Source organism: Trichosurus vulpecula, chromosome 4 (assembly GCF_011100635.1).
Source record: "Trichosurus vulpecula isolate mTriVul1 chromosome 4, mTriVul1.pri, whole genome shotgun sequence".
Classification (NCBI taxonomy): Eukaryota; Metazoa; Chordata; class Mammalia; order Diprotodontia; family Phalangeridae; genus Trichosurus; species Trichosurus vulpecula.
The window spans coordinates 166,302,695-166,328,236 of NC_050576.1; positions in this window are offsets into that span (position 1 = coordinate 166,302,695).

Consider the following 25,542-nt stretch of genomic DNA (forward strand, 5'->3'; position numbering starts at 1 on the left):
TGTAATAAGCTTTGAAAAACTCAGACAATTCAATTGTAGATTGCATTTGTTTTGGCTACATTTGGAGCTAGGAACTTTCAAGATTATTGGAAGTGGGGGAATGGAGGAGCGGGATAGAGATCATATCAGAGGAAACAGAAAACAGGGTTTGGGAGTCTAGGATCAGGACAAGAGCCTTCCTACTGCAACAAAAGGCAGTTCTTGGTGGTTTGTTTTTTGTTGTTTTTTTTTAGTTTTCAACATTCACTTTTATAAGATTTTGATTTCTAAATTTTCCCCCTCCTTCTCTGCTCCCCTCCTCGAGACAGTATGCAATCTGATGTAGGCTGTACATGTACAATCATATTAAACATATTTCCACATTAGTGAAAGAAGAATCAGAACAAAAAGGAAAACCCACGAGAAAGAAAAAAAGAAAAAAAATAGTATGCTTACATTTGCATTCAGACTCCATAGTTCTTTCTCTGGATGTGGACAGCATTTTCCCTCATGAGTCTTTTGGAATTGACTTAGATCTTTGCATTGCTGAGAAAAGCTAAATCTACCACAGTTGGTCATTGTACCATGTTGCTATTACCGTGTACAATGTTCTCCTGGGTCTTCTCACTTCATTCAGCATCAGTTCATGTAAGTCTTTCTAGGTTTTTCTCATCATTTCTTATGGAACAATAGTATTCTATTACATTCATATATCACAACTTGTTCAGCCATTCCCCAATTCATAGGCATCCCCTCAATTCCCAATTCTTTGCCACCACAAAAAGAGCTGTCATAAACATTTTTGTACATGTGGGTCCTTTTCCCATTTTTATGATCTTTTTGGGATACAGCCCTAGTAGTGGTATTGCTGGATCAAGGAATGGTTCTTGGTGTTCTGAAGAATGTCAGATACGTCCAGGCAGAATGATATAGTGGAAAGCAGGCTGTGTGTTTGGAGTCCAAAGAGATGAGTTCAAATCCTTTCTCTGACACTTACTAGAAGTATGGCTGAGCAAACTGAGAAGTTTCCTCATCTATAAAATGGGAAATAATACTTACAGTATTTCACAGAGCAGTTGTGACAAGCAAAGAAGAAAATGTAGACAACAGAAAATATGCCAGCTTCTAAGTCAGTTATTTTCTACATTGGGAATGATTACAGCTACTCACTGAAGGATCTAATCCTTCATCTAGTCATCTAGTCAAATCTCATTTTACAGAAAAGGAAACTGAGGCCTCAATAAGAACAGCAACTTGCTCAAGTTTGCATAATTAAATTCAAGTTTATATAATTCAAATCAAGTTCACATAATTCAATTCAACAAGTATTAATTGTGCTCCTACTGTGATAGACTCAAGGTACAGAGATGAACATCTTTGCGCATAGCCATGATATGGAGTCATCTTGCTTGACTATGCATATTTGTTATAAAGGGTTGTTTTCCTCTCTGTTTTAATGAGGAAGGAAGGGGTCAGTGATAGTGATGCCAATAAAAGAGAATTATTGGGGGGGAAATTAAATGCATGTGTATGGGGTGGATAATTGTGAAGACTTCACAGGGTATGTCTAATGGAGAAGTTTTGGGATTTGGCCTTGTAATTTTGGGAAGGCATGCCCTTCCCCCCCTCTCTCTCAGATGTTAGAAGATAATGAACTTCCTGTGAGCTATTTGTTCTCTGCTCTGGGAAGGGTCTCTCCTTCCCCCATCCCATTTCTCCTCCTAGACTTTCAGCCGCCACCCTGGCAGTTGAGTTCTGATAGGGAAAAACCTGAACGAACCGGATCAATCTTGGTCCTCTGTGTAGTTTTCACGCCTAGACTGTAAGCCCCCCCCTTCCCCCCCACCCCCGGCCAATGGTGAGAAGGGATAGAGGTGGGTGGGAATCTTTTTCATTAAGAGTATAAATTAAGGCAGGTTCTCTTTTACCTCACCTTCTCCCCTATGGAGGTGTGCCCAAATCTTGCAAGGTTTGTAGAATAAAGTTACTTTGTTTCTCTTAAAGATGTCTCTCCTATTATTTAAAAATTCTATCCCATACACATGGAAGAGAATAGAAGAAATTTCAAAAGAAAGCACAGACAAGCAGGACAGAGTTTAAAATAATGTATAGAATTTAGTATATATTTTTTCTAAAAAACAAGTGAGATGACATGTAGACTCCTGATTTCATATTCAACCCTCTTTTTATGCTCTGCCGTGGATGTGAAAAATGTGTGTTGAAATTCAAAATAAAATTAAAAGGAAATTTGGCACCTACTTTATGGCAAGCACTGAAGTACTAAATACTGAAGATACAAAAATGAAATCATCCCTGCCCTTCAGGATTTAATAATCATTTGGGGGAGCTTATGTCAATCAGAAGGAAAAAAAACTATCTGAACCCGGACTTTAACTCAGTTCCTCAGACTCCAAATAACCTGCTCTTAGAATTTAACCCCTTTGACCCATAGTTCATGAGAAAATTCAGGTGTTTCTTAACTGCTGTATCCCACCTTGGTGCCTTTTTAGTTTTAATTTTGGTAACCCTAATTAGATTCTGAGGTGGCAGGGACCTTAGAGCTCAATTTGTTCAACCCCTTATTTTTACAGATGAAGAAACTGAGGTCCAGAGACGTGAGGTCACATAGATAATAATTGGTAGATAAGTACTTGAACTCAGGTCCTCTGCCTTCAAATCTAGTGGGTGGTGTTCTTTATTTCTCCCACTGTATGTTTTTGTGTCATGCCTATAAGATGATGCTGGAGGTATGTCACAATATGGTTGCTGCTCTAGTAATCACCAGGAAGGGGGACAAAGAAGTAAGGTCTCCTAAGGATCACTGAGTGGGACATGGCATCTGTTATCAGTCCACCGATGAGCTAGGTCAGATCACCCGGAAGATCAGTCAGTCAAGAAATATTTATTATGTGCTTATTATGCGCTAAGTGTTGGGATGGGCAGAGCCAGGAAAATGTGATGGAAGGAAGAGTAGGCTGGTGAACTTAGAAAGAGGAGAGATGTATGAGGTTCTGCCAAACATGGTGGCCTAGCTTTACAGGGTCTCAGCCTTCACCTGGTTGGGTTTCAGAATGAAACTATCTTCCACCAGGAAGCTTGCAAGGGCTATTCATACTTCTCTAAAACATTCCAATCAGTGTGTACATGACAGGAGGCAGCTAGATGATATGATGGATAGAGCACTAGACCTGGAGTCAGGAAAACCTGAGTTCAAAACTTTGCCTCAGTTTCCTCGTCTCTAAAATGGGGATGATAATAATAGCGCCTACCTCCCAGAGCTGTTGTGGCACTCAAAGGAGATAATCATTTTGAAGAGCTCAGTGCAGAGCCTGGCACATAGTAAGTGCTGTATAAATGTTATTATAATGATTCCACGTTATAAAATTCTATTCTTCCTCCTGTGATGATTAGACCTTTAAGTTATGCCTTCAGTCTGAGAATATGAAAGAGGAGCAACGATCTGGGGCTGGACATGATTTGAGTCTCTCGTAGATTCCCTGGAGTCTCATATGTTCCTTTCTACCCAGGACCTGAGTTCAAATGGTTTCTCACTACTTGGTCTGAATGTGACCTTGGGTAAAGCTCTTCATCTCCTCTTGGCTGAGCTCCTTCCTATATAAAAGGAGGAGGTTGATTTGGTATCCTGGATAGAGGGCTGGGCTTGGGGGTCTAGAAAACCCTGGTTGGAATCACTTCAGACACTTAAAAGCTGTGTGACTGTGGGAAGATCACTTCTCCTTTCTGGGTCTATTTTCTCATCCATAAAATGAAGACTCAATGACCTCTAACATCCTTTCCGGGACAAAATCTATGATCTTATAGTTATATGACTTCTCAGATTCTTCCCAGCACTAAATTTGTGTCACTGTAACCCACCCTGCCTGAAACACTGAAATCCTATGATGAGGTATTTTTTCAGTTCTGTCCCATGTTAAAATGCAAATAATCTATCTCTCTCCTTCTCCTTTTTCCTTTTTCCCCTCCTCCTTTATCAGACATTTACACTTCAGTGCGAGTGAGTTTATCAGATCTTTCTCCTTGTTTAGATTTTAATAGAGGAAGAAAGGGGAGAAAGGAGGACCTTAATGAGGAATTTTTGTGCCAAGAGCTTGTAAAAAAAAGTGCCCTCAGTCGGGGGTGGGTTAGGACACTGCCTCATGACAAGAAAATACATTTCAACACATAATCATCTTACCCTGCGTGGGGTTTGGGTTTTTCCCCAGCCCAAAAATTGCTTTATAACCTTTCATCATGTAATCGTCACATGGTATAATTCTGTTCCTCATGCCACTTAAAAGGTAAACAGAGCAGCAATGCGTTCGCCTGTGCCATATGGATATGCATTTATCTCTCAAGCAGTGTGAACCATGAGCCTAGAATTCTTAGTGCACACACATTGTCAGTATAGTTCCGAAAGCCAACTTTCAAGATTTGTTTAGTGCTCTGCAATACTCACAGTACTGTCACTCAACCCAATGGAGAGCCGTAGGCACAAGGGGAGCCACGGGTGGGCAAAACTGTCATAAGTAAATCACATGATATGGTAAGACTTCCCAATTTTAACATATATTCACAAGTATTCTGTGCATCTTAATCTGGCACCAAAGACAGTTTAGTAAAAAAAAGATTTGTAAGTAATACCAGCACAATCTTTAAAGCTTCACATAATGGTTGCACCCTACCTTTTTACAAAAAAAAAATGGCATAAAATCTGCCACGATCATGTGGTGAAATATGGTAGACATCTTCTTAAGAGTACATAGAGTAAGGGAAGAACGTATCCCAGTTCACAACCTGGTAGTTTCCTACTTTTTCAAATAATGTTATTACAAATTAGTTGCAAAGCTTCATTGTTTTCAGCTGCCAAAGGACTGCAAATGTTGTTTTCATTGCCCTGGTACAAAGCTCCAGTCACCCTGTCCTAGTTACAGATCTGTGAAGGCACCTGAGGGCACAAAGTGCTGGTGGGCAGGATATAAAAACAAAATCAAGGGAGAGAGGAGAGTCATAGATGAAGGGAAATTGCCTAGAAAGAGGAGGTTGAGGTGAATCAGAGAAAAACTTTGTCAATATTATTTTGCCAAGCGTTGGTCCTATTTCTCCCTGTAATACAGCCATGCAGATAAGTGCTGGACTCATTAGCTTAGGAGTCTCTCTGTTTACTGGTCCAGATTAGGAGATGGATCTCTGAGCAAGAAGATAGGAGGACAAATGAGAAGGTAGGTTTCATGGGGGAGCTTCCCAGTCACTCTGCTCACACCCTCAACGTTCCCACAATACTCTTAAATTAAAATGATTCCAGGTTTTCGGGGAGGAGGAAGAGGTAGCGTGGGGGTTGGGTCCTGACAGACAAAAACAAAGGTTCTCTGCCCATCCTTTTGCCTGTTCCCTCCTCGCACTGGGAGGAAACTAGTAGGTGAAGGGGGGTGGGGCGGGGTGAGGAGCAGGGAGAAGAGGGGCAGGCAGCCTCTGGCTAACCTTCCAACGATGAAATGTGGCCATTTACCTTCACGCTTGACTGCCAGGACCTAAATCATTGTCTTGGCTCCCCAGGCTCAAGGTTCCTCTCTCAGCCTCCAACAAAGCTGCCCAGTACTCAGTTCTTTCAGCCTAGATCTGCTCCCTTATCAACTTCCCCAATATGAGCCATGTGGGGAAATGTCCCTGCGCTAAGCTGGCACACCCCTCACCCCACATAGGAGCTAGAGGGCATCTAAGACTATAGGGAAAGGGTACAAAAAGGGAGTGCTTGCCACCAGAGAGGTCTATGAGCCCTGGAGTCAGAGCTACCAAAGAGCTAGGAACACTGCAAGAATCAAACATAGAATACATAGCCTTTCTTTCTTTCTTTCTTTCCTTCCTTCCTTCCTTCTTTCCTTCTTCTTCCTCCTTCTCTTCCTCCTCCTCTACCACATTTTCAGCCATTCATTGAGGAAGAGGGAAAGAAATGTTTACAAACTGGGAGAGAGGGAAAAAAGAAAACAGGATTAAGAGAGATGACACCATACAAGACAATGGGCAGGCATAATTCTATACCACACCAAGCTATCACTGATCACCTACTATATGCCAGGCACTATGCTAGGTTCTGGGCGGTGAGTGGTGGGTGATGTGGAGAAGCGAGGAGAGCAGAGCAGAAACCATAGAATTCCCCCTGCCCCTCCATTACTGCCAAGACTGGCCTCTTGGTTCTAGATATTTTTCTGGACTTCTTTTGGTCCAGAAATGTGGTGGCTCCAGCTTGGGAAAGATCAGAAAATTCAGGTGGGTCACTAGTACAATACCTCATCCTAAATAATAAATGTGATTGTAAATGGTTACTTAAGGGTTCATTTTAGGGAAAAGATGAGAGTCTGTTCCAAGGATGTAGGTGCCCCCCCAAAAGCTGGCTAGATAATGAGTGGAGAGCCTAGACTGGGTTCTGGCTACCCTGGAGAGAGATCCCAAGACAGAAGATGACCAGCGTAGCCCCTTTGGTCTAAATTAGGCATACCTGGGAAATGTTCTTATTTATAGCCATCCTGATCTTCTCTACCTCTCACCTCTGAATAGGTTCCCCCCTCCTCCAACCCAGCAGTCTGGGTCACCATCTCCCCTACTCTCGCCTGAATTCCTCCTCCTCCTCTTCCTCCTCTTTCCAAACTGCTCTATATTCACCTCTTCTGGGAAGCCATCTCAGACTAACCCCTGGGGACTGAAGTCACTCCATTGCTCTGGGTCCCTTCAGCCCTTATGTACACAGTTTGCACTGTATTCATTTGCATTTTTCATGTATCATTTATCTGTGTTTTATGTCTGTTTGCTCTGTGGGGGTCCCAAGTCCTCCGTTACACTCAGAGTTCTTTGATGTCAAGGACTGCCTTCTAAGGGCAAAGGACTGTGTCTCTGGGAGCTCTCCTACAGCAGAGACTTTGTCCCCCTCATCAGAACAGGGAATAGAGCAGCTCCCTAAAGGTAAGGAACCATGTCTCCCCTGCTCATCTTCTATTTCAGCATACCTGAGGTTCTGTCTTTGACCCACGGTGTGGTACAGTAGGAAAGTACTGGACTTGGAGTCTAGAGGACCTGAGTTCAAATCTTGCCTCTGCCATCTACTATGAGACTTTGGAAAAGTCACTTTACTTTTCTTTTCTAGGCCTCAGTTTCCCCATCTGTAAAGTGAGAGGGTTAGAATAGGCATCACAGTGAATACAGGGCTTCTCTTAGAGTCAGGAAGATCCGAATTCAAATCCTTCCTTGAACACATGGGCAAGTCTTAACTTTCTCAGCCTCTGCCTCCTCATCTATAAAATTAGGCGCTTGGACTTGTGGGTCCACCCAGCTCTAGGTCTGTAACTAGATAACCTCTAAGGTCTCTTCTAGCTTGGAATCTAAGATCAGATGGTCCCATGACTAGATGACCTCAAAGGTCTATTCGATGATCTCCCAGAGCAAAGGGCAAGGCTGGCCTGCTCTACCTCTCCCTGTAACAGCCTTCATCTCCAATCAAGATTCTGAGAAGAGGCCTTAAGGTAATTGATGTGCACCCTTTCCATATCAGAAGATCTAGAAGTGGAAAATAACTTAGAAGCCATCTAGTCTAAGCCCTTCTTTTTATAGCAGAGGAAACTGAGTTCCATAGAGGGAGATTGACTTTCCCAAGGTCATGTAGCAGATCTCGGATCTGAACTCAGACCTTCAGACTCCATACAACCACTGACTCCCTCCTGGGGATGGGGTGACAGGGACTTCATCTCCTCTGCCATCCCCATATCCCATCGTTCTAGGTCAACTCCAAGGAGTCTCAGCAATTTTGAATCTTCTAGGTCTCTCTGATCTCAAGTCAGGGACCCAAGGTGGGAGAGGGCACTTCCTTAAAAAAAAAAATCACATACCCCAAGCAAATGGGCAGTGGCCAACACCATCATCTCCTTCATTAGGAGGCGGGAACCGAAAGGAGTTAAATGTATTAAGCAATTTACAATTAATATAGAAGTCATTCCAGAGATAGCTACTAGAGAGAGTACAACAGGGCAATTAACCCACTAATACACTAGGCTATTACATCGCTATGTCTCTTATTTTAGCCCGAGGCGATTTGAAACGCATTGGATTAGAGGATATTACAGGAGATAGCATGAAAAATAGCTTAATGTAATGAGCCGTCCCGTGATGTCTGCTATTAAAGATGATTTGCAGTTGAAAACTACAGCCTACCGTAGTTCAGCCATTTAGGGACCAGGGGGTGGGGGCTGGGGCAGTGGTGCTTAACCCTTCCCTGGATGGTGGAACCCCCAGCCCCCCATCTCCCCAGGGGACCCCCTATCCCTCCAGCCCAAGATTATCAAGTGCATCTTATTCTTCCACGATGGCATCTCTGGGAGATTGGAGATTGGTGCCTGAGGTTGATAAAGAACCAGTAATCTGCTAATAACCTTTAAAAATAGATTCCCCCAGAGAGTCCAGACTAATGTGCTGAGGCTGGGGAGGGAGGTTTGATTGGCAATGCTTCGCCACTGTGGAGAGAGTCGTAGGATGAGGGGGGAAGAATTACAGATATCTCTGGGTGGGGCCCAATCTTCTCTACTCTCTCCTGCCCCCGACTACACACACACACACACACACACACACACACACACACACACACACACACATCCAGAGTCCCACTGATAAGAGAACAAAGTTGAGGCCTCATTGACCAAACACCCTAGTTTTCTGAATCAACTCTAAGCAGAGCGAGGGGATTAAGGGCTTCTGGAGAAATTTTCTATCTTCCAGGTCCTTGGGATTAGACTACCTGTGTGAGACAAGGTGGTGCAGAAATGGACTTGTGAAGGTGGGGTTGGTGAAGGTGAAGGTGGGCATGGGATGTACACATGGATATGTGTGTGTGTCTGTTAGGGTTAGAATCATCTGAAGCAGGGGTTCAACATCTGGTTGCAGATGGCCCAGTGCTGGTAATTTACAGAGAGACCAGACAGACCTGACCCTTGCCGTCTTAAAGATCAATGGCCCTGTATAGACACAAGGACAAAGACAGATAGACATCAAAACTTTAAAAAACTGACACCAAAACAGCTATGGGAAAATGAGGTACTCACATAATATATGGGTAGGGCTGGGAATGTTCCATGGTCTGTGTGTGTTTTCCTATGTTTGTGCAGTTTGTGAATCTGTGTGGATATTGGCTGGTATCACGTTAGTTTGTGTATGTCTACACATAGGGTAGATATTGGCTGGTATTACATGTTAGTTTGTGTATGTCTACACACAGAGTAACCAGATCATAGACTTAGAGCCAGAAGGACCCTTATAGACCATCTAAGTTCAATCTCTTCATTTGACAAATGGGGAAACTGAGGCAGGGTGGCATTTGTTTGTGTGTCTAATCTGTGCATGTGTATATCTCTGTGTACATTGTACAAAAGTTTGGGTGCGTGTGTCTCTATTTTGTATGTGTCTGTGTACATGTGCCTTTGCCTCCTGTTTCTCTGGAGTTCCTTTGGTGGAGGGGGGGGGGGGTGGGGAATGGGTCTACATCTCCATATTTGTGTGTCTGTCTCTTCGTATGCATCTGGCTGCTGAAGTCTCCAAATGGGACAGGTGGCCGCTTGTTCCATTTCTGTCTTTTATCATCATTTGCAGCAAAACTGAACCCAAGAGGGCAGTGATAAATAAGGACCACTTAAAACAAGAGAAGGCAACTCTGACTTGGGGGAATACTTCTGTTGAGCAGCTGGCATCCTCTCTCTCCTTGGGAAGGGGCACCTCGGGTATCCTGAGTAACAGGTCCTGAACTCTCAGGGCTCCTTATCCCCAGCCCTGGCATTCTGGTCCTCGGGGTTGATGTTAGAAGAAGGGGAGAATCACTCTACCTCCCCCCAAACTTCAAAAAATGGAGCAAAGAATAGCAAGCAGGAATAAAGCTCAGGTGGCCCCCCAGATTACTGGGATGTGTTCCTCAGGATCCTGGATGCTGTAGATCATAGAGCTGGTAGGGACCTTAGAGGCAGTCTAATCCAATCCTTTCCTTTTATGACTGATGCCCAGAGGGGTTAAGTGATAGTTTGTCTTCTCTGTGAAGAAAGGGGGAACAACAGTAACCCAAGCCTCTACTCACACTCCTCCATTGTCTGGCCTCCTTTTCCTGGTTGTGAGTCAGGAAAGAGCAAAGAACATTACAAGAGTTTCTGGAATTCCCAACCTCATTGGGTTCCCCCTTTATAATAGGGGGAATGGAGTGGCTAGAAATTGTTGGGGGCCCCAAGCAACTGACTCCACACATCTGTAAATAAGCACAGACACACACCTTAGCATTAGATAAGATTTACATTTGGAGGGGGAAGAGAAAGCGGATGAAGGGGAGGTGGGACTCTGGTGAAAGGGAGCTGGGAAGAGGAAGGAAGGAAGGAAGAAAAAGGAGGGAGAAGGAGGAAAAGGGGAGGAGAGGAGGGAAGGGCAGGAAGGAGGGGGAGGCTGGAGAGAGGAAAGAGGAAGGACATAGGAAGGAAGAGAAGAAGGAGATAAAAGAGGGACTGGAAGGAGGGGAAAGGCAGAAGCAAGAGGAAGAAGGGAAAAGAGTGAGGATGAAGAAGGCGGGGTAGACAGTTTTCCCATGGAGCCTCAAACAACGGAGACTTTTTCTAATCAAAGGACTTGTCACTGTCATTCTTCTGGTCGGAGATGCCAAAAGCAATCAGTAGCCAATTCTACGGGGCCGGGATTAACAGGTGAATGTCCCCCGCCCTGTTTTACTCACCAGCCGCCCTCCTTCCCCCAAACACACCGCGTCTCCCTTCTCCTGCCTCCATCCCAGGTGACTGGGAACCTGTCAGGTTTCATTTTCTTCTCCCCGAACAAGTGATTTTGGAGGAGGGGAGAAGCCACCGGGCCCATAGCCGACCTTTTCTCCTTCAATTTCACTTCTCAGCAACTCCCCAATCAGCGTAGGGAGAACTGACTCGCTCATCCAGGAGGAGCCCGGGAGCAGACACAATGGCCTTGTCACTCACCATCAGACAGGGGAGGGAGGAAGGAAGGACAGGGGGCTGTCTGTCCCCTTCCTGCTTGACCCGGTCTCCTACCAGAGAGGCATCTTCACCCTTCAGACACTGCCTGCACCTTGGCCCGAGGTCCCTGAATGATCTGAGCCTGCCTTCCTACCGTCTCTGCCACACTTTGGGGCCTCATTTCAACTGGTCCAAACCCCTGGGAGGCCACTCCTGCCTTCCTCTTTTCCCTGCCCCACCCCCATTTCTTTTTCATAATTTCATAATTTTAAGAGCTTTTGCCTCTAGGATGCCTCCTCAAATTTCACTATATTATCATTATTATTGTTATAAATAATATTCTTATTACTAAAGAAAGCTAGAATTTATATAGTATTTAAGATTTACAAAGCACTTTACATGTTAACTCATTTAATCTATTTAAATTTATTGAAGTATGGTATTTCTTCTCTCCCCCCCCCACCATGAGATATTTGTAAACTTAATAGGCACTTAATAAATGCTTATTTCCTTGCTTCCTTCTCTCCAAAGAGGCAGCAGGGCCAAAGGGCTGGTCACATGATCAGAAAGACCTGAATTCAAGGGCCACTCCTCATACATATTGACTGAATGACCATAGGCAAGTCACTTTAACCCAAGGGTTCTTATGGGGGGGGGGGGGTGGAACCTGGCAGGGTCTGTCATAGAGCACTTTGGCAGTCCTATGAAGTCCTTAGAATCATGTTTTTAAATGCATAAAATAAAATACATAGGATTTTCAAGGCAACTAATTATATTGAAATACAGTTATCAAATGGCAGATAGAGGCAACTAAGGGGCTCATTGGATAAAGGACTGGGTCTGGAGTCAGGAAGACCTAAGTTCAAATCTGACCACAGACACTTACAAGCTGTGTGACCCTGGGTGAGTCATTTAACTTCTGAGTGCCTCAGTTTCCTCAACCATAAAATGAGGATTAGTAATAGCTCCTATCCCCCAGGTTGTTGTGAGGATCAAGTGAGAAAATATTTGTCAAGTGCTTAGCACAGTGTCTGGCACATAGTAGGTACTCAGTCAATCCTTATTCCCCTAGGATGGTTTTTTTTTTAAGTTCACAGATCCCAAATTAAAAACCTCTCCCTAAGTGCCCCCAAGAAACTCTTTTAAGTTGCAGAGCAGATACAGATCTATATTGGGAGATGGAATTTCCTCCCTGGGGATTCCCTATGAGAGAAAGGAAAGGAAAAGGAAAGGGAAAGGGAGAGGAAAGGAAAGGAAAGGAAAGGAAAGGAAAGGAAGAGGGAGGGAGGAAGGGAGGGAGAGAGGGAAGGAAGAAAGAAAGAAACAAAGGAAGGAAAGAAGGAAGGAAAGACAGAAAGAAAGAAAGAAAGAAAGAAAGAAAGAAGGAGAGAGAAAGAGAAAGAAAGAAAGAGGGAGGGAGGGGGAGGGAGAAAGGGAAGGAAGAAAGAAAAAGCAAGAAAGAAGGAAAGAAAGAAAGGAAAAGAAAGGAAGGAAGGAAGGAAAGAAGGGAGAGGGAGGGAGGAAGGGAAGGAAGAAACAAAGGAAGGAAGGAAAGAAAGAAGGAAGAAAGGAAGGAAGGAAAGAAAGGAAGGAAGAAAGGAAGGAGGGAATGAGGGAGGGAAGGAAGGAAAGAAGGAAGAAAGGAAGAAAGAGGAAGGAAGGAGAGAAAGGAAGAAGGTGAAAAGAAAGGGTGAGAGAGAGAAAGAAAGGAAGGAAGAAGGAAGGAGAGAAAGAGAGAGAAAGAAAAGAAAGAGAGAAAGAAAGAGAGAAGAAAGAAAGAAAAAAGAAGGAAGGAAGGAAGGGAAGGAAGGAGAGAGGGAAGGAGAAAAAGAGGGAGGGAAATCAGCTGGCCTTTAAAAAAATTTCCCCAGTAGACTGTAAGCTCCTTGAGGACAGGAACTGTTTTGTGTCTTTGGATCCCCAGCACCTGGCACAGTGCCATAGACATAGTAAGGCCATTAAGAAATGCTTGTTGAATTGAACCAGATTCATCTGAAAGCGACAATTCCCCCTCTGCCCCGCCTGGAGACAAGACTTCCTTGGACATTCCCCCTCCCCTCTGACTTGTATAGCAGACTCTCATACTGGGTGGCCTGGAAGACCAGACAACCTCCAAATACCCAAGGCTCTAAGACGACCTACAGGATAATAGATTGTGAGCCAGAAGAGACCTTAAGGGTCTAGTCCACCCCTCTTATTTTATAGATGAGGAAGCTAATGCCCAGAGAGGGGGAGTAACTTGCCCCTGGTCACACAGCAAATAAATAACCAAATCAGTCAACAAGTATTTATTAAGCTTTTACTCTGTGCCAAGAACCGTGCTTAGCGCTTGGGGATACAAAGAAAGGCTGTGCTTGCCCTGAGCTCACATTTTTTTTTCTTTTCTTCCCCACCCCCCCCCCCCCCCGCCCAGAGCTCACATTCTAAGGGGGGAAACGTGTTTAAAAAAATGTACCTGCAAGATATATACGGTAGAAATGTCTATATAATCTCGGAGGAAAGGCACTAGCAGGCAAGGAGACCCAGAAAGGCTGCCTGAAGATGGTAAGATTGGAGCTAAGTCTTGCAGGAGACCGGAGAAGCTAGAAGGTAGAGGGACGCAAGGGAGAGCCTTCCAGGCACCTCTGTTGTGTGATTTTTTTTTTCTAGCTCTGTTCAATGTCGGAATTTGAACACAGCTCTCCTAAGCCCAAATCCAACCCTCATTCTACCCCTTAACAGAGCCTGCTTTCAGTATTTCTCTTCTGCTGCCAGCGTGTCCTAGATACGTGCACATGTGGCAAGGGGGTCTGTGAGCCCCCACCTGTAAACCCAGACAGCCTATATTAAGCACCTCATTACTTGGTGGAGCTTTACCAGGACAATGACAGAGGGAGAGACTGAAAGGCGGGAAGCGGTGATAACTCACATTTTGACAGTGTTTGAAGGTGAGCCCTTGCAGGTTTACGTCCAGGATTTCATCCGATCCTCACGACTCTGGGCAGTGGTTGCAGCCATTCTATAGATGGGCAAAGAGAGAGCTCAGACAGGCTTTAAGTGACCAGTCTAGCTAATCCTGAGGCCAGATTCCAAGTCAGATCTTCCTAGTTCCTGGGTCTGGCTGGCCTTCCGCTGCAAGCTGCCTCCTAAGTGAACGTGAGAGACAAACTGCGCTCTGTGACTTGAATGCCACCTACCCTGCCCCTGCCTCCCACTCACACATACACACTATTTACCTCCACCTCAGATACCCCCTCCTCCATGAAGCCCCCCAGCGATTAATGCTCTCTCCATCATATCTGTTGTTGTTCATTTGTGTCTCACTCTTTGTGACCCCATTTGGGGTTTTCTTGGCAAAGATACTGGAGCGGTTTGCTGCTTCCTTTTCCAGCTCATTTTACAGGTGGGGAAACTGAGGCAAACAGGGTTAAGTGACTTGCCTAGGGTCTAGTTCTGAGGCTGAATTTGAAGTCACAAAGATGAGTCTTCCTGACTCCAGACCCAAGAACTCTATCCACCGCACCACCTAGCTGCCCGTCTCATCATATTACCCTGCCTTTATGTATTTGGGTGTACGTCATATCCCTACTTGAATCCAAGATATTTGAGGTCCAAGACTCTTTGGTTTTTCTCACCAACATCTGCCACACAGCAGGCAGTTAATAAATGTTTGTCTAAGTTGAATAGTGAAAGGAAAAGAGAAAAAAAAAAAGAAGGGACAAAGAAGAGACATAAAACAGATGGAACAAAGAAATGCACAGAAGCAGAAGTATCCTAAATTGGGAACCAGGATACCTGGGTTCGAGTCCCTGCCCTACCCTTTGACTCACTGTGCGATCCAGAGAAAGTCCTCTCTCTGGGCCTGTAAAATGAGACAGCTGAACCAGATGGTCTCTAAGGTTCCTTTCAACTCACAAAAGCCCACCAGCAGAACCATAAGGACCACAAATTTATACCTGGAAGGGCCTTAGAGACCATCTGGTCCAGGTCTTTTATTTTACAGATGAGGAAAATGAAGCCCAGGGGAAAGCAAATTACTTACCCAAGGTCACACAGGCAGTATAGGGGAGAATGGGAATATGAACCCAGACCCTCTCACTCTGGATCTGGCATTCTTTCCACCGCTGCATGACACCTACAAAGAAAGAGTGCCAGATTTGGGGTCAGAGGACCTGGGGTTCTCACTCTCAGAAATGTATGACCTTGGGCAAGTCACAACCTCTGTGGGTCTCAATCTGTTTATCTGTGAAATATAGGAACTGGGCCTAGATAGTCCCTTCCAGATCTAAATCCTGTGATCCCCAAGAGACCCATTTTTCCTTAACCCCAAATCATCCCAGGTCCTAAGCAGAGTTAAGTAGAGGAGAGGATTGTCTGGTGAGTGCCCAACGACTTCTCCCGTCCTCTGCCCCCTCACCTCAACCACAGTGTGCCCTCGATGCGCCAGGGCCATAGGAAGGTAAGGCCATGGCAGGATCTCTGGTTTGCACTCCAGTAGAAAGTTGTCCTGATTTTGCTCAAACCTCTGCTTGGAATTCCTATTGTCCAGGAACCAAGGGAACGAGAGACAGCCTAGATTTGAGCCCAGCGCACCCCCCAACACACATGCATCAGGGTACTACCTAGGGCCTGGGAACCAATAAAAAGTCTGGAGGGCTGGAGGAGGGGGCTAGAGCTGGGGAAAGGCACAAGAAAGAGGGGGGGTATATGGGAGGAGGAAGAGCTGGGGGAGAATAGAGGAAGGGTTGTGGGGGGCAGGTGAGAAATAGTCTCTGTGCCCTCCCTTCCAGAAGAAATTTTAATAGTCTGGGGCTCCCATGTGTCCTTCTAATTTAAAAAAAAAATCTCTATTTAAATGCAAATTTGTCCTGGAGTTGGGGGGGGGTGGAGAGGGGAGGGAGCAGTAGGGAAAGGAGCTTTGAAATGGCTGATAGCTGCCTTGGGAAGATGGACCCTCACCACCTCCCAACCCCATCCCCACCCCATAGTAAACAGTGTTGAGCATGGTTTGGTTGTGTGGGGGTGTCCACAGGCCCAGCCTTGGGGGTGAGAAAGTGTTTGGCTCTTTGTTATCCTCTTCCCTTGTCAGAAGCCCCAAAGTCATCCCCTCCTCAAGCCTATGTTAGACTCTCTGGGGGTGTTTCCGTACAAACCCAGCCCAACCCCTCCCCCCACCATGGGAATGGGGAGGGCGGGGAGTGGAAGGTCTTCCCAGATCCCACAGCCACATTACCATCTGGACAGGGAGTATCTGTGACATCCTTTCAATTCTTCCCGTGGTCCATCCCTCCCACCCCAGCCCTATCCCAGGAGAGTCGGGGAGTGGTGGGGAAGGAGGGGCTGAGGATAAAGCTGAATGAGACAGTGGGGTCCACTCTGGCCTTCCCTCAGTTAAAAGAGGGAGAAGACCTGGAGCGGGGGAGGAGATAGATTTTAAGCCACTCCTGCTGAGAAATTGAAAACCATAGAGTCTAGCTCTAGAAAGAATACAGAGACGGAAACCCAAGGCTTCCTGGTCCTTTCCCCAGCTCCTTGTCTACTGTGGCCTCCAAGGCCTCATTGGGGTAAGTGGGAGAGGAAGGAGCCGATACATGGCTACTCGATGTGTAGTTTGTGCACATGTGCTCTAGAGAGTTGGCCCCCCACACCCCTATTCTCCTCACCCCTCCATTCCCTCCCCTCCTCCCCACAAATCCAGGCGGATCATCAAATTGTTCACCCATGCACTTACACACCCTTCCCATCTCCAGCACCCATCTCTCTCCCTCTCTGCCCTGGCCTCTCCAAGCCAATTACCACCGGGGACAATTATCTGAGTTATTAGCCCTCCCTTCAAGAGTTCTTCACTGTCATTAACTCGGGCTGGGTGGAGAGCGGGGCAAGGTTGCCCTTGGTTACCTCACAATACCTCCCTCTACCCTCAGTTGAGGGTGTTCATGGGGGTGGGGGACAGTGCAGACACTATGGTCACATACACACACACACACACACACACACACACACACACACACACACAACTTGAGACTGTGGCTTTTGAGAAAAGTGAGCCAGACCCATGATCCCAAGAGAAGGGCTAAACTCAGGTTTCCTACTCCCCCACTCTGCTTTCCTCCCTTACTCTCTTTCTTCTCCCCTCCCCTCCTCTCTCTGCTTTCTTCCCTTCCTTCTTCTCTCCTTTGTATTCTTTCTCCTTCCTCTCACAGTGCTGTGGATGTAGAGATGGAAGGCTCTCAGGCCCCCCAGTCCAATCCCCTTGTTTTAGGCCCGAAGTCCCGCAGGAGGTGAGGGATCCTCATCTCCCACTCTCATCAGAACTGCTTGGGATAATGCTCAATGGAAACACTCTGCCCATCACAAATCCCTTTTCTTATCTATTTATTTATAAACTCTAACTGGGATTTAGCAACTTAGCTAGGGGGCGCCATAGTGCACAGATTCATCTTCCTGAGTTCAAATCCGGCCTTAGACACTTACTAGCTATGTGACCCTGGGCAAGTCACTTAGCCCTGTTGGCCTCAGTTTCCTCATCTGTAAAATGAGCTGGAGAAGGAAATGGCAAACGACTCCAGTATCTTCACCAAGAAAACCCCAAATGGGGTCACAGAAAGCTGGACACAACTGAACGACGAGAAAAATCTAGGACTTAAGAACCCAGAGATGGGAGACATTTTAATCGCCCTATTTCACGCTGGGTTACACAGACAGATCTTTACATATGTGATATCTGTTGGAGTGTTTGAGTCTAAGTGTTCATATGTGTAATCCACCAGCTTGATAATATGTGCACGCATAAATACATATTGGCCCAGTGGATAGAGCTCCAGGCCTGGAGTCAGGAAGACCTGAGTTCAAATCCTACCTCAGCTGCGTGACCCTGGGCAAGTCGCTTAATCCCAGTTTGCCTCACCTTCCTCAACTGTAAAATGGGGACAATGATATCTCCCAGGGTTGTTGTGAGGATCAAATGGGAAAATAATTGTAAAGCTCTGAGCACAGTGGCTAGCACACAGCAAGCACTGTATACATGTTAGTTATTATTAATTATTATTCTCTGCCCACAAGTCCTACTCCCTCGTTTTATAGATGATAAAACTGAGGCACTGGGAGGTGCCCGGAGTCACCCAGAGAGCAAGTATCTGAGATGGGATTTGAACTCAGGTCTTTCTGCCCCCAGGTCTGGTACCCACTACTACTTCAAGGGTGTTTACTCTTTTTTAGGTCACGCATCATCCCGCCCCCTTATGAACCCCTTCTCAATCCAATTCAATAAAAATGTATTAAGTGCCTTCTAGGCACCGGGCACTGTGCTTTGGCACCAGGGATACAAAAACAGGGCAAAAGATAGTTCCTGTCCTGAGGGAGCTTACAACTGAACAGGGGTGACAACATGCAAACAAATATATAGAAAGCAAGCTCCATGCAGGATAAATGTGAAATAAGTAAAAGAGGGAAAGCACCGGGATTTAGAGCGGTTAGGTTAGGCTTCCTGGAGAAGGTGGGATTTTAGTTGGGATTTAAAGGAGGCCAGGGAGATCAGCAGTCAGAGCAGAGAAGGGTACCGGAATCATGTTTTTAAGTATGTACAATAAAATACATAAGATAACAAAGGAAACTAATTCTACTGACATATTGTTAACAATATTTTGTTAACAAATGCTGTTAATTTTTTTTTTTAAGTTTACAGGCCCCAAGTTAAGAACCCCTGCTTCCAAGATCCTTTCCAGGTCTTAAATCTATGGTGCTCATTATTCGCCATACCACTCTCAAAAATACCTTTCCTCTCTAATTTTTGTCACTGCCCCACCCTCCTGTCCAAGAACTACCAGGACCATAGTTGTAGGGAAACTTAAGAGGCTGGTCAGGTACCTAAAGGCATTATATAGATAAGGAAACTGAGGCCCAGAGGAGTTAATTGGCTTAGGGTAATAAATGTCTCAGACAGGATTCGAACCCAGGGCTTCCTGACCTCAGTATAGCGCCCTACCCCATTAAGCCACAGTGGCTCCCAGGGAAGTCCAAAGAACAAGCCTTTGATGCTCACATGGGCTGCCCCTTCTCAGCCTCCTTTAACCCTCAATCTTACAAAGCTCCCAGGACGACCAGCAAAAACAATTAGCTGGAATAGACGGGGAATCCCCAAAGGAAAACCTTTTTTAGATATGATATTACAATCTTGCCTCTGCTAAGAGGAAATAAAGTTTATTATAAAGCACATTTTCTTTTAATTTAATTATGTATTCTTTTGTTCTGAAAGAACAGGGGAGGGGGAGAAAAGCCTGCCAGGGTGGGAGTGGGGCAGGGCCTGGATGTTTAAATCAGCCCCATTTCATTTCCAATGTACTCACCCATCACCAGGGGCAAATTGAATTAAATGAGTAGGTGTCTATGGAAGTTCTAGAGATGTGTCAGAGCCAGATTTATCTCTGAATTCCCCATAAAACATTGTCTACACTGTTGGCTGGAAGCTTCAAAAGCCACTGGGGCTGGAGAGTGAGGGAGGGGAGGGGACAGTTGGGCAAGTGGGAAGAAATGTCTTGCAAAGAATGTTTTCTGCCTCAATCTCTCCCCTCCTTCATCCACCTCATCCCCAACCTCACCCCACCCCCACATACACATTATCTAATACCCTCTATTTCTTACTAGGCAGCCTGGCTAGGAAAGAGGAGGCTCATGACAGGTGTAATCATCTCCTAACCACTACTACTACACACACACACACACACACACACACACACACACACACACACACACAGGATAAGGCCTCTAGAGATCAGGCCTTGCCTAACACAGCAGGGTGAGGTGGAGATGGGCTGAAGTGCCTTCCAAGGAAAAGAGTGAAAGTGGAAGGGCAGGAACTAGGCCCAAAGAAAGCCACTTAAACTGTCTTGAACTCAGTTTGCTGTTATTCAGTTGCATCTGACCCTATTTGGGGTTTCCTTGGCAAAGATACTGGAATGGTTTGCCATTTCCTTCTCCAGCTCATTTACATATGAGGAAACTGAGGCAAACAGGTTAAGTGACTTGTCCTGGGTCATACAGCCAGTAAGTGTCTGAGGCCAGATTTGAACTCAGGAAGATGAGTCTTCCTGACCCCAGGCCTATGCCACCTAACTGATTCAGTTTGCTCACCTGTAAAATGGGGGGAGAGGGAGAATAGATTCGATAATGACCTCTAAGACCCCTTCCAGCTCTCAATCTAATAAGATGGGGAGGGAAGGCTGGTAAAGATCATTGGTGTCCCAGACAGATTGCTTTGCACACATATACGCTTCTTTTGCTCAACTCTTCAAGAGGAGTAAGCCTTGAAAGAGGTCATCTTGTTCCTCCCCTTCTGTCTCTGGGTGGCCCTGTCCCTCTCTGAAGCTGCCAAGTCAATGGGGAATCTTCCCCAGTCTCCTAGGATCAGATGGAAGGCTGGTACAAAGAACCTGCTAGGTGGGAAAGGTCATGGTAGAATAGTCAGGGTACCAAAAGATTCTTCTTTTTGGAGCCAGCAAGAGGATGTTGATGGTGAGGAGCTAACTCGGCCTGTAACATCGAACAGGAAAAAAGTCAGAAAGCAGAGGTTGATTAAGAGGTCATCAGATCATCAGATTTGTAGCTGCAAGGAACCTTGGTGGTCCTCTATTCACAGGCACAGACTTTCAAAGCTAGGAGAATCTTCAGGGGTTGGTTAGTCTGTCCCCTTCATGTTACAGATAAAGACACTGAAATTCAGACCTTACAAAAGGACGTACAGCTAGCAAGTTGTTAAAGGCAAGAATTCTGATTCTAAATTGATTATCTTTTCCACTATACCATATTTGGCAGCGAGGTGGTGCAATGACTGGAATGCTGGGCCTGGAGATAGGAAGACGCCTCTTCCTGTGTTCAAATCTAGCCTCAGATACTTACTAGCTGCGTGACCCTGAGCAAGTCACTTAACCCTGTTTGCCTCAGTTTCCTCATCTGTAAAATGAGCTAGAGAAGGAATGGCAAACCACTCCAGTTTCTTTGCCAAGAAAACCCTAAATGGGATTTCGGAGAGGCAGGCTAGACTGAAATGACTGAATAACAACAAATACCATATTTGGGGGCAGCTAGGTGGCACAGTGGTTAGAGTGCTTATCCCGAGCTCAAATTCATCCTCAGAAACTTACTAGCTCTGTGACCCTGGACAAGTCACTTAATTCTGCTTGCCTCAGTTTCCTCATCTGTAAAATGAGCTGGAGAAGAAAATGGCAAACCACACCAGTATCTTTACCAAGAAAACCCCACATGGGGTCACAAAGAATCAAAAAATGATTGAAATGACTGATCGACATACTATATTTAATTTAAGTTCCTCATTTATAATAAAACAGGTTTAGAGATGGAAATCAGACAGGTAGCAAGTAGCAAAAGAGGAATTCAAACCCAGGTCTCCTGACACCAGGTCCAGGCAGCATACATAGCGCCTTTCTGAGCCCACTGAGGAGGTGGGTGGTCATTCAGAACGGGGCAGTTCAGAAGTCTTGGGCTTGTCATTGACAACAGAATCCCTGCAGTGGAGCATAGACTTGCCCAACATTCTATGGTTTTTATTGGCCAGAGGATGGGAAAATAATCAATGGAGAAGGAGGAGGAGGAGGAGGAGGAGGAGGAGGAGGAGGAGGAGGAGGAGGAGGAGAAGGAGAAGGAGAAGGAGAAGGAGAAGGAGAAGGAGAAGGAGAAGGAGAAGGAGAAGGAGAAGGATAATAATACACATTTATATAGGTTTACAAAGCTCTTTCTTCAAACTACCTACAGGAGTATTATTTCTATTTTACAGATGAGAAAATTGAGGCTCAGAAGACTTAAGAAACTCCTCCAGGTCACACAGCCAGTAGCTATTGGAGCCAGGACTGGAATCCTGGCTACTTTTCCTATAATGATATTGTTCTGATGATTCTCATGACATACTATAAGAGACTGCCCTTATCTATTAAGCTTACCGAATCCACCTTGAACCATATCGCTCATTTTCCCCATCGCTTCTCCCCTCCCCAGCTTCCCAGAGGCCTCAGATCCCCAGGAGCCTATTGGTACAACTAAGGCAGTATGGGAAAGGCAAATACATACCAGACTTGGAGCTGGAGGACTGAGATTGAAATTCTGGCTCTGCCCCCTTTTTGATTAACTATGGGCTTTATCTGTAAAATGAACGAATTGGACTACAGACTCTCTAAGCTCTAAATGCTATGAAAATTCTCCCTCCCCTGCCCTGAAATGATATCATATTACACATAACACATAAGATCACCTATGTGCAGAGTCCTGGAATTCAAAAATGCAAAATGACATAGTTCTATCCTCAGGTAACTTGTAGTCTACTGGAGGAGGGTTGAGACATGACCATAAATTATGATATAAATTAGAATACGGTTAAATTATGCAGGAGCGGTCAATCTGTGTTATGTTCTGCTTCAAGAGGGATGAATTCTCCTTCTAGCCGACATAAGAGGGAGCCATCTTGAAAGAGGGGGGCACCTGAACTAAGCTGGGAAAGGAAGAATCTCAACAAGTAGAGGATATGGGGAGGGGAGGAGTGGAGGGAGGCATCCATTCTAGGCATGAAGATGGAAGAAGGCAGGACAAGAAGATAGGAGGGAGGTCAACAGTCCAATTTAGCTAGAGCTTAGAGTACATGAAGGGAAGTGGTGAGAGATGAGGCTGAAAATGTCCACTGGAGCCAGATTATGAAGGGCTTGGCACACAGTAGGTGCTTAATAAATGCTTGTTGACTGACTGATGCTCTAGCTGTTTGTATAAGACTCAGTAGGCAATTAGGGAGCCATTAAAGGGTTTCGAGAGGAGGAACAAAGTGGACAGAACCCACATAAGGAAGATTATGTAGACAATAGTGTGAGGGAGGGATTGGAAATTAGAGGCTGGAGACCAGAGACCAGTAAAGAGTCTAGCATCATCACTGTTATCAGTTACAGTGACAAAGATCTCATCTGTGCTGGCCACTGTAGAGCACAAAACAAACGGTGTGGATTTACTGAGAGAGTTGGACCCATAAACTATCTTTTTAAAAAAAATAAAACCTTGTTATTGTTGTTTGGCTGTATCCAACTCTTCCTGACCCCATTTGGGATTTTCTTGGCAAAGATACCAGAACGGTCTGCCATTTCCTTTTCCAGCTTATTTTACAGATGAGGAAACTGAGGCAAACAGGGTTAAGTGACTTGCCCAGGGTCACACAGCCAGTAAGTGTTTGAGGCCAACTTTAAACTCTGGTCTTCCTGCCTCCAGGCCTGGCACTCTATTTACTATACAACCTATCTGCCTTTATTTTTATCTTTTGTTTTTCCATGATCTTCATTTTGGAAAATACCCCTCCCTTTACCGCTAATGAGTAAGCTATCCCTTTCAGAGCATGTGTCTGTGTGCATGTATGTATATGTATATATATGTGTGTGTGTGTATGTACGTAATACATACATATGGATATATTTTTTAAAGAAAGAAAAAAAACAATTCAACAAAACAACTCAACAACCATGTCTGACAGCATAGGCACTCTTCCATACCCATAGTCCCCCACCTCTGAAAAGAAGGGAGAGGGGGGCATTTTGTCAATTTTTCTTCAGGGCCGAGTTTGGTAATGATAATTACACAGTGGTAAACTACCTTTTAACATCCTATAATGTGCAATATATCTGTTCCCCCTACTCCTTCCCCTACACATGCCTCATCCGAGTTTCTCTCACCCTTATCCCAGGGGAGGGCTGAGAAATTCTGTCTTTACTACCCTCCAAAGACACAAAAGGCAGCTTGGCATAGTAGGAAAAACAACGGAACCAAGAAACTAATATATTCGATGACTATAATAATGTGAGTAGAAAGAACCAAAAAAATGAAATTGAACACTGTGTAATTATAATAACCAAATTTGGTCCCAAAGTAGATATGAGGAAGTGTCCCCCGCTTCCTTGCAGAAGTGGGGACTATGGATGCAAAACATTGCACATATTGCCAGACTTGGTTTATTTGTTAATTCTTTTGTTATCTGTTCATTTATTTTTCTGAACTGCTTTTCTCCCCCTCTATTTTTTATTCTCTGTTATAAGGGATAGCCATCTGGGCAGAGGGGTAGGAAAGGTTTTATAGCTATTAAAACTTAAAACTGTACTAAGACTGTTATAATACCCTGGATTCAGAAATGAAGGTGATGTAGCAATAAAAGTTATCAATGACCTTTAAAAAGAAAGCTCAATGGATTTGAAGCCACAGGACCTGTATTCAAATCTCTATTCTGTTATATAGTATTTCTGTGACCTTGGATAAGTCACAATCTGACTCTGTTTCTTCATCTATAAAATGAGGAGTGTTGGTTTTAATCTCTAAGTCAGAGATGTTCTTAACCTTGGATCCATGTCCTTGTTTTGTTTTTTACTGTTTTCACAATTATTTAAACATAATTGGTTTCCTTTGTAATACCAAGCATTTTATTTTATTTAAAATATTTTAAAATTGTATTTATTTAATTTCATTTAAAAACATTATTGAGAAGAGGTCTATAGGCTTCCTTAATTTGACTACCAAAAGGGTCCAGGAAACACACGCGCGCGCGCACACACACACACACACACACACAAAGGTTAAGAACCTCTGCACTACCTAAGGTCTATTCCGACTCAAGAGTTCTTCAAAAGAAAGATCTAAAATGTAATAAAACAATTTGCTTCTCTCTCTTCCCCGTCTTCTCCTCTTTTCCCCTTCCATCCCTTTGCCTTTCCTATGGACAACCTTATTCATTTCTGATTTCTCCCACCACCTGCCAGTTCAGTTTCCTCCAGCCATCCAGCATTGTCAATGGAGGGTGCGCCCCACAATCGCCGAAACCGTCCTGGAGACAGAAGAGCTCATGGCACTGAAAAGGTATCTGGAAATCTCTTGTTTCATTAATATACCCTTCTCTAGGGAATTCTCTGGACCTATTTTTTTCTGCCTCACCATTTTGGGTCCAGGATTATAGGTTTAGAACTACAAGAGATCTTAGAGGCCATTTCGTCTGACTCCTTTTCACAGAAGAGGAAAGAAAGGCAGAGAGACACTAAGTAGCCAACCTAGAATTTGGCACCAAATCCTCTGACTCGTCTTTATGAGTTCAAATCTGGCCTCAGTCACTTACTTGCTATGGGAGTCATTTACGGTACAGTGGAAAGGATACTGACTTTGGAGTCAGAAGGTGTGGCGGTGACGGTGGTGGTGGTGGTGGTGGTTCAGTTGTTTTAGTGGTGTCTGACCCTGCTTGAGGTTTTCTTGGCCAAGATACCGGAGTGGTTTGCCTTTTCCCTCTCCAGCTCCAGTTTTCCCTCCAGCAGACAGAGTTTGCCTCAGTTTCCTTATCTGTAAAATGAGTTGGAAAAGGAAATGGCAAACTACTCCAGTATCTTTACCAAGAAAACCTCAAATGGGGTCACAAAGAGTCAGACATGACTGGAATGACTCTGAAGTATCCTTTCCACTATACCATGATTTTCTCATGGATATAGCTCCTTTTCAGATTCAAAAGGGACCTTCCCCTTCCCAGGACCCTTGCAAACTGGCCTTCACTTCCACTCAAGCTCAGACTACTTGCCATATTTTG